Here is a 7,608-nt window from a genome sequence, read left to right on the forward strand (position 1 = left end):
TGGAGGTGATCCAGAGGAAGGCTTCAGCCTATGCAGTTTTGCACATGCTTAGGTGCTTAGCCAGCTTTAGAAATTATTACAGGTAAGGAATTACTGACGACCAAGCTTTTTCACTCCTTTCCCCGTTCCTCCCCCTCTCCCTTCCCCACATCGTTACTAGGATTTCAGTTAGTTCAGGTGCTCCCTGTTACATACATGTCTGCCTGAAAAAAAACCCAAAACCCTCAACAAAACCCAGCCCCCCCCAAAACCCCACCAAAGCCTGGGTTTGTGTTCTGAAGGTCCCAAGTCTTTGTTTCAGCTGGTCCTTGTGAGAAAGGGGGTCCTGGTGTGGCCGGCTTTGAGGTGACCACCAGTAGCCAGCCACGGGTCCCCTCTTAGCACTAGATGGGCAGCTAGAGGGGAAAGGGACCTGTGCCCGGGTGTCACAGGTCAAGACAGACATTCCTCCTCTCCACCATGGTAGGAAACCAGCACTGGTGTGTCGAGCTGCTTTATTTTGTGCCTTGATAGCTTTTCTGTTGAAGCAGGACATTGTGCCCTGAGGTGCAGGGCTCGGAAGGACCAAAACGTGCCACGTGCTTGGCCCCAAACGTGTCTGCTTCGTGCTGGTAAAACCACCCGCCCCTTTGTGGGTGGTAGAGCAGCCGATCTGTTGGGCTGGGTGCTGATGACCCGAGTTCTCCTGGTGACAGCAGTTCTTCTGGGAACGTATTGTGGTAATCCAGTCAGGTAAACGGTTGGGACCTCTACTTATCACGTGCAACAGAGCAATAAGGTGGGGTAGGGATTTAAACCCAAAGGCAATAGCCTCTGTCTATATCAGTTGGAAGAGAGTTTGAAATCCTAAGGCCTCATCTTGTTCTGGTTTCTTTGTGGGTTCACCTTCCTCTTTCCTCCTTGTTATTTATGAGAGAATGAAGTTTACCAAGACCTTTCATTTTCCTGACTCCTGTCCCAGAAGCAGAAACTCAGGATGAGGTAGGATCTACGCCAGCCTTGGTTTCTTTTCTATTCTCCATCAGTTGTCATCTGAGTATTAACTACATCAATATACATACAATAACATATATATTGGAGAAACAGATATAAAGTATGGTTTCTACTAAAAATGATCACTTTATTTATTATAGAAACCACAATCTTGCCTATTATCATTGGTTTAAAATATAACTAATTGTTTGGACCGACCAGCAGTTTATTTGGATGGTTGGCTAAATAGTCTAAGTTGTTCAAGAGTGAAGTAGTTGATTTTGATGATAAAACATGCTCAAATATTATTACAGTTGTGTGTTTGCCTGAAAATTGAGGGGAAAGGTTGTGGGGTTTTTTTTCTTTTTTTGGCTGAATTCTTGGTTTACTTGGCCAAAGAAATTGTTCTGTGTCAATCTGATTTGCAAAGAAATTGTTCATTGGAGACCCATAACTGTTTATTTAGAGCTGTTGGGGGAATGCTGAGATTGGGGATCTTTTGTTAGAGATGGAGGACAGATATTGCTTTTGTTAAAGAGTCTGAGGAATAGAATGAACCTAAACGTATTATTAATTCTACTTGCAAGAGAAGAAATTGCAAAACTGCAAAATAAAGGGTCGCTCATATACTTCCAGCTCCATTTCTATTGCAGCTAAAGTCTTGGGAGAGGTTGATCTGTCTGTTTTAAGGTTGTATTTTTCCCTTCTTAATCTAGCTTTGAAAGTCATGTGGTAGGGAGCAGGGGGATTTGTAACGTCTTTGAATATTTTGAATAAGGGTAGTGTTTCTCAACCTTTCTTAATTGAAGAATGATGTAGTCTTATGAACCTTTCTGTATCCTACTCTTTGTTGGATAAAAGGGTCAGTAATAAGTAAGAAAGTCTTTGTCAATTGAGGCAATCACTTTGCAAAATTGTAGCTTAACCTTGCAATCAAACAGTTTGATTAGATGTGTTGATAATAAAAATGTCTTTACACCTGCCAATAGGTCCTGCCAACCCATAAAAACTGATGGCTGAGTGAACTGGCTTCCGCTGCTTTCTCCAGCAGGCAGTGACGCTTCCCAGCAAACCCTCTTGGAAGCCATGGGTATGTTCGAAGCAAGTTGTCCTCATTTTACCAGCCACCTTCCGATGTTGTAGAAACCCCGGTGCTCTGTGGACCTCGAGCTGAGTAGCAGAGATGAGACAGAGCAGAGCTGTGGTCCATCACAAGCACTTCTCCTTCTTTTCTCTCTTCTATAAAATTTCTGCTTTTGAGCTTCAGCTGGACAATGTGGAGATGCATTAGAGTTGCTTCTTTACCAGGAAATGGGAAGTAAATCCAGTGTTTCCCAAAGGAAGGAAGGAGAGCAGTTTTAAAGCAGGAGAACAGTCTCTTTTCCTCTGTTTTGCCTGGTGAGGTGATGGGCCTGAGCCTGGGGATGAGGATGGAGGATCCTCCCATAGCTACACCTTGAAGGAGCGAGAGCGTTGAGAAGCACTTCGCATGCTGTTGTCCTTAGGCTGTGGCGAGCCTAAAGGGGCTGGCTGCAGGTTGTGCACAAAATGGTAACAAATCAGCAGAAATGGAAGCAACGCAATTAACTTCTACAAACCAAAGATTTTCAGGCTGATTATAGTAGAAATCCAAGGCATTTTTTTCAGCTAATTGCAGCACTACCATTGGCATAACCGCTAGTATAAACTCTGGGAAATCAGAGTTTATAGAGCTGTATTCAGAGGTGATGTGTCCATTATACCATCTTCCACAGACACAGGTTTTATCCAGCCTTCAGCTGCGTCGGATGAGATGAGCTACTTTCTGTGACTCTTCCAGTTGTAAAACAAAGTCTAGCTTGTTGTCTCTAATGTGCCGTAGACCTAGGAGTAAAATTGGAGCTTTGAACGTGCATTTCTACCTACGTCCTGAACATGAGGAGATCCAAGTCCTGCAAAGGAAGTTTACTGCTGGCTAAGTGACTGAGTGGGGTTAAAAAGGAGGCATTACAGTAACCTACTATTTGGAGTCTGGCATTGTGAGTATACTCATCATTTCTTAATCTGTCCCTGGGTCTGGTTATAATTTGCATCTTGAGCAATCGTATTGCATTCGGCATTCTCATTTGTGTTTTCTTTTTCTGTTGTTAAACCTGTTTTCATCTTACACATTTTTCATTCTTCTGCAGCCTGTAGCCAGTGATAGATGACAAGGTTCAAACGCAGAAGGTCAATTAGATCATCCAGTGTCCATCTCTGCCAGCACAGGATTATTGCTTTCATGGTCTATTTGCTATTGTTTTGTCCAGCCGATTGCTAAATAGGTCCCGTTTATTTGACAAAGTTTTGCCACCAATAATACCCCACATAACCCTAATTATAACAAGTGGGTAGTCTGGGGTATTGTTGAGAGGTGGGAGATGGTCTCATATGGTCAGAAAAATGATCTGGTTTTTGACTCTTCTTACTCAGATCAGATTCGGTACATTTTTCTGAAGCACATTTCGTTAACTGGTCAAATCAAACATGTACACCAACAGCGCTGTTTGAGTCCTGCTTATCTCAATCCTTCCAGTCTAGAATATTCTCTTAGCAGAAAACAAGATGGCTATTGGCATATGTCGTCATTAACTCAAAGGTTCTTTTGCTTATTGAGAACAGTCATTCCGGGCAAAGAGGTTTGCAGTTTTCTTTCCCGTGATTTCAAATTGCAGTGGTTTATCTAGCAGGGGAGCCTGTCTTAAGGAGCTAGATAAGACACTACTGAAAATTACTTGCCTGCAGAAGGAAGTAAGAGTTTCACTGGCAGCCACAGAGACAGAAATCCACTGAATCTGAGACTGGGAGTGATACTGCATTGCAATTGTCATTATGAAAATGGCTTAGTGCACATTTAAGTTAAATTTAAAAAATCCGTAATACCAGTCTAAAACATATATAATTCATGCCAATTTAAAAATTATTCTCTAATTTTAGACTTCCAAGATTATTCTAAATTTCACAATGAGAAGTATACTTCTAATTATTTTAAAGGAGGTTTCTTAGGTGCCTTAAGGTGTGCATACCAACCAAAATCAGTGGAGAGGTTGCCTGCAAGCCATATACAGCTGTCCATATTATAATATTACACAAATAAATTCTGTTCATGGAGAAGCATTTTACTGTTAGCTAGATAAAATCACATGAATATTCTTTGGGATAGTTGAGTTTTGGATGCAGCTCTCAGCCGATTTCACATAAATATTACTCTTGTACACTTAATAAGGGAGCATAAGGAGAAGGTAAATTTCTGGCAGAATTCAACAGATATTGCATCCAATATAAAAGAAATGCCCAGCTGTGCTTCTCTTCCTCAGGGAGAGCAGAGCCTCCGTTCACAAGGTAGCAAGCACAAGGGAAGATATCAAGAGTCTGTCTATTGGTTTCCTACGCCTAATACAGGAGTGAGAAAATGCTGACAAAGAGCTGGCTGTGAAACTCTTCCCCATTAAGCTTTTATGAAGTTTATCTGCATCTTCATGTTACCCTGGGTAATACAGGCAGCTGTGGGATTGTTGTGTTAGTATCAGATGGGTAGCTTTCTCAGGGCACCTAAATCCTGATTTCTAGGCACAGCTGAACGGCCGTGCTGTCCACCTAAACCTCTGTCTGTTGTCACGCTTATCGCAGCTTCAGTCTTGGCGTGGCCTGTCTTTTCGGAGCCTTGCTTACCTCCAAGTTCTTGCCGAGCAACTTCTCCAGTGGAGCACGTCTCCCCCATCATGGCTGTAGCTTGGCTTTCACACTTGTCCTCAGACTGGGTAAGCAAGCAGCCACAAATTAGGCTTTTCGGGATGTATTGGACAGAAGTTACCCAGTAGACAGAAGGCTGACCGGGGAAGTGGGGTATTTTTGCAAACTCGCACTCTCTAGCTGATTTGGAACAAAAATTTGAATGCCGTCCTCTGACACCCTCTATCAGCATTCAGCTCACCACTGGTGTTTCAAGGTGAGCCTTTCCCAGTTTCTCCTGCTGAAGCTGTTGCACTTTGCGTAGTCGCTGGGGGAGGGAGCGGGTGCAGGTGAACCCGATTTGGTGTGGCTGCTTGCCTGTGATGGGCAGCAGTCGGGACCAAATCCTTGCTGCGGATCAGGCAGCATGGAGGTTTGAAGCAGGTTTGCCTTCTTTGTGGAGAGTAATCTAGCTACCGAGACACTGCGGGCAATGGGAGGCGAAGAAAAGAGCAAAGTATCTTTTTTTGCGACAAAGAGTTAACTGAGCTCAAACACCTACCTTCAGGAAGAGATTCAAGACTGAGCAGAGAGAGAGATTTTTGCTGTCTCTGACTGTGGTCCTGTTCTGTTCTTCTGTGGTTTCTCCAGGCCAGTGTAAATAACTTCATGCTCAGTGTGCTGGTTTCTAGGAATACTATTCTAAGGCACCTAATTCTCCCCGGGAATTGTATCTTGACTGTCTAATTCCTGACTGAGGAGTCTGCTAGGCAACAGGAAATCTGCAAATTAAAACATTGCAACATCTAAGTCCCTGGCTGTACCCCAGCTTTGCTGGAGGACCAGTTTTCATCTGTTTGCCTATGAAAAATATACTCAGATGTATATCGTTTCTCTTGCATCATTTAAATGATTCCTCATGTTTCCCACCGGCTATTATTTTTATTACCCACATGCAGTCACTTTGCTGCTCATTTTGTTCATTGTAATGCAGCCAGTAGCACTCTTGTTTCTTGATCCTCCAAAATGTGTGGTTTAAGGTCCCACATTAGCAAAAGTTGGTTAAAGTTAAGTGGGCTTAGCCCTCCAGCTTCTGCTATTTTGTGGTAGGAGCTGGACCAGCTTATTTACCCATTGCAGAGTTGGACTGTCCATCCTGATTCATTGGGCTGGATGGCTTCTCCTCTTCCCCAGCCCCAGTCTTTTGTCCTTCCTTGTAAAGAGGTTGGAAGGGACTGTGCTCTGAGTCACTTGCTGACAGCAATCAGTATGACACTAGTCATCTTCACTTCTTCTCCCATTTGCTGACCGCTTCAGGCTCCTCTCTTTAGTAATCCAAGAAGTATTTTCTCTTCCTTCCCCCACAGCTCACTAGCAGCAATGCTAACCTGGTGCCAGGAGGGAGCTTTGCTGCTAGCGGCGTTCTCTTTGAGAAGACAGAGTAATCCGTGGTCCCGTGGCTGAAACACTCAGAAGTATGTAGGTGGAAGTGCCAAGTATTGCAGTGCATGCACGGGGGTTCAGAGAGCCCATAGATTATTTTTGGAAGTCAAGGGTAAACGGAGTCAACATTTTTTCTCCACTCAAGAACAAATCTGAATGTTCAAGCAAGTTTGTGGGCATTGATGCATTGGAAGATCCTGAAGTTCTTGGAGACTCCCAGATTTAATTGCCAGCTAGACTGCGTCTACTCCCCTCCAGGCCTTTTTTGGGAGAATGGTTCTTCTTTCTTTTTGCCTAGGAGAGGAGGGTGTCTTGCCTGTGAGTGACGCTCAAAGGCAACCTTTGGAAAGAGGCATAAACCAACAAAAATAAATTGCAATATTTATTCCTAGGGATATTTTTCAGTGTGGCCAGAAGTGTGTGTGCCCTATCCTATTACTTGATTTCTCTGTCCTTCTATAACAGTATGATGCTCAGCACTAAATCAGCTTTTCTTTCAGATGACACGCCTGCAGAAATATGAGAGCGAATCACTGATACTCTCTCAAGATTTCTGATGTTGACTCCGTAACACACATCGCTCTGGGGACCTTTCGTCCACCTTCTACACCTGCATTTTAAAAACCAATTAAAATTTTACCGGAAAAACAATGTTGGTTTTTATGATTGTTTAGTAATAGACTATTGAAACCCTGGATTGGGGAGCAGAGCACCTCTGCCTGAAGGTGTTCGGTCACCCACTGCACAGAGACTCGGTGTTCAAAGACTGGCTGGCTCTCTGCTTACCCCTGACGGTACAGTAAGACAGACCCTGAAGGACGGAGACGGCATTTAGGCACTTCCATCTCTACCTGCTTACCCGGTCTGCGAGACACCCGGTTTGAAACCCCCTCCTTTGCCAGGGGGAACCAGGGCTGTTTAACCCACCTTCTAGGAGAAAAGCCTTAGAAAGCGTTGTGGTGGGGGACTTCAGTCTGCCCACTGAAGCTGTCCTCTTTGGGTTCAAGGATCTAATTATCACGTTCAGAGGAAGCACTGGAAGAGGCAGGGCTGTCTCGCCAGGCTGCGAGACCTCTCTGGAGACCATGCAGATCTGGATGCCACTCTCCCACTGCACCAAATCTTTCAGACGGAGGCAGGAACCTGCTTCTCAACCTCCCAGATGACTGTCACATATACTTCTTTAGTTCGTATAAAGCAAAAGAGCTTGTATGCGAGGCAATGCGCTGCAGAATGGAGTGAAGACCCTGTTTCAGAGAGGTAGGACGTGGGAAGGGGAGGAAAAATTGAACTGAGGGGCTCAGCATCTTGCAAGAGGAAGGTGAATCCTACCTATTCATGCTAAAAAAATGTATACAGCCAGTGCAGTGCTCAGTGTTGCGGTGTTCCAGTTCTGCCTGCAAAGGTGGACCGCTGGTCTGTGTAGCTGGGACACAGATAAATTCTGAATTTGGAAGGACTTGTCCTGAACCACAGGAATAAAAACTTGTGTACAGTGCACAA

At 44.2% G+C, this 7,608-nt stretch overlaps 1 long non-coding RNA gene across 1 annotated transcript; it reads left to right on the forward strand.

The window, feature by feature from the left end:
* Window positions 1–884: 884 nt before the first annotated feature.
* LOC126046102 (uncharacterized) lies at window positions 885–7,345 on the forward strand. The gene is made up of 4 exons (XR_007508214.1): window positions 885–981; window positions 1,962–2,062; window positions 2,834–2,990; window positions 6,606–7,345. It is a non-coding gene; the product is annotated as an uncharacterized LOC126046102 (long non-coding RNA).
* The last annotated feature ends 263 nt before the right edge of the window (window positions 7,346–7,608 follow it).

Source organism: Accipiter gentilis, chromosome 15 (assembly GCF_929443795.1).
Source record: "Accipiter gentilis chromosome 15, bAccGen1.1, whole genome shotgun sequence".
Taxonomy (NCBI): Eukaryota; Metazoa; Chordata; class Aves; order Accipitriformes; family Accipitridae; genus Astur; species Astur gentilis.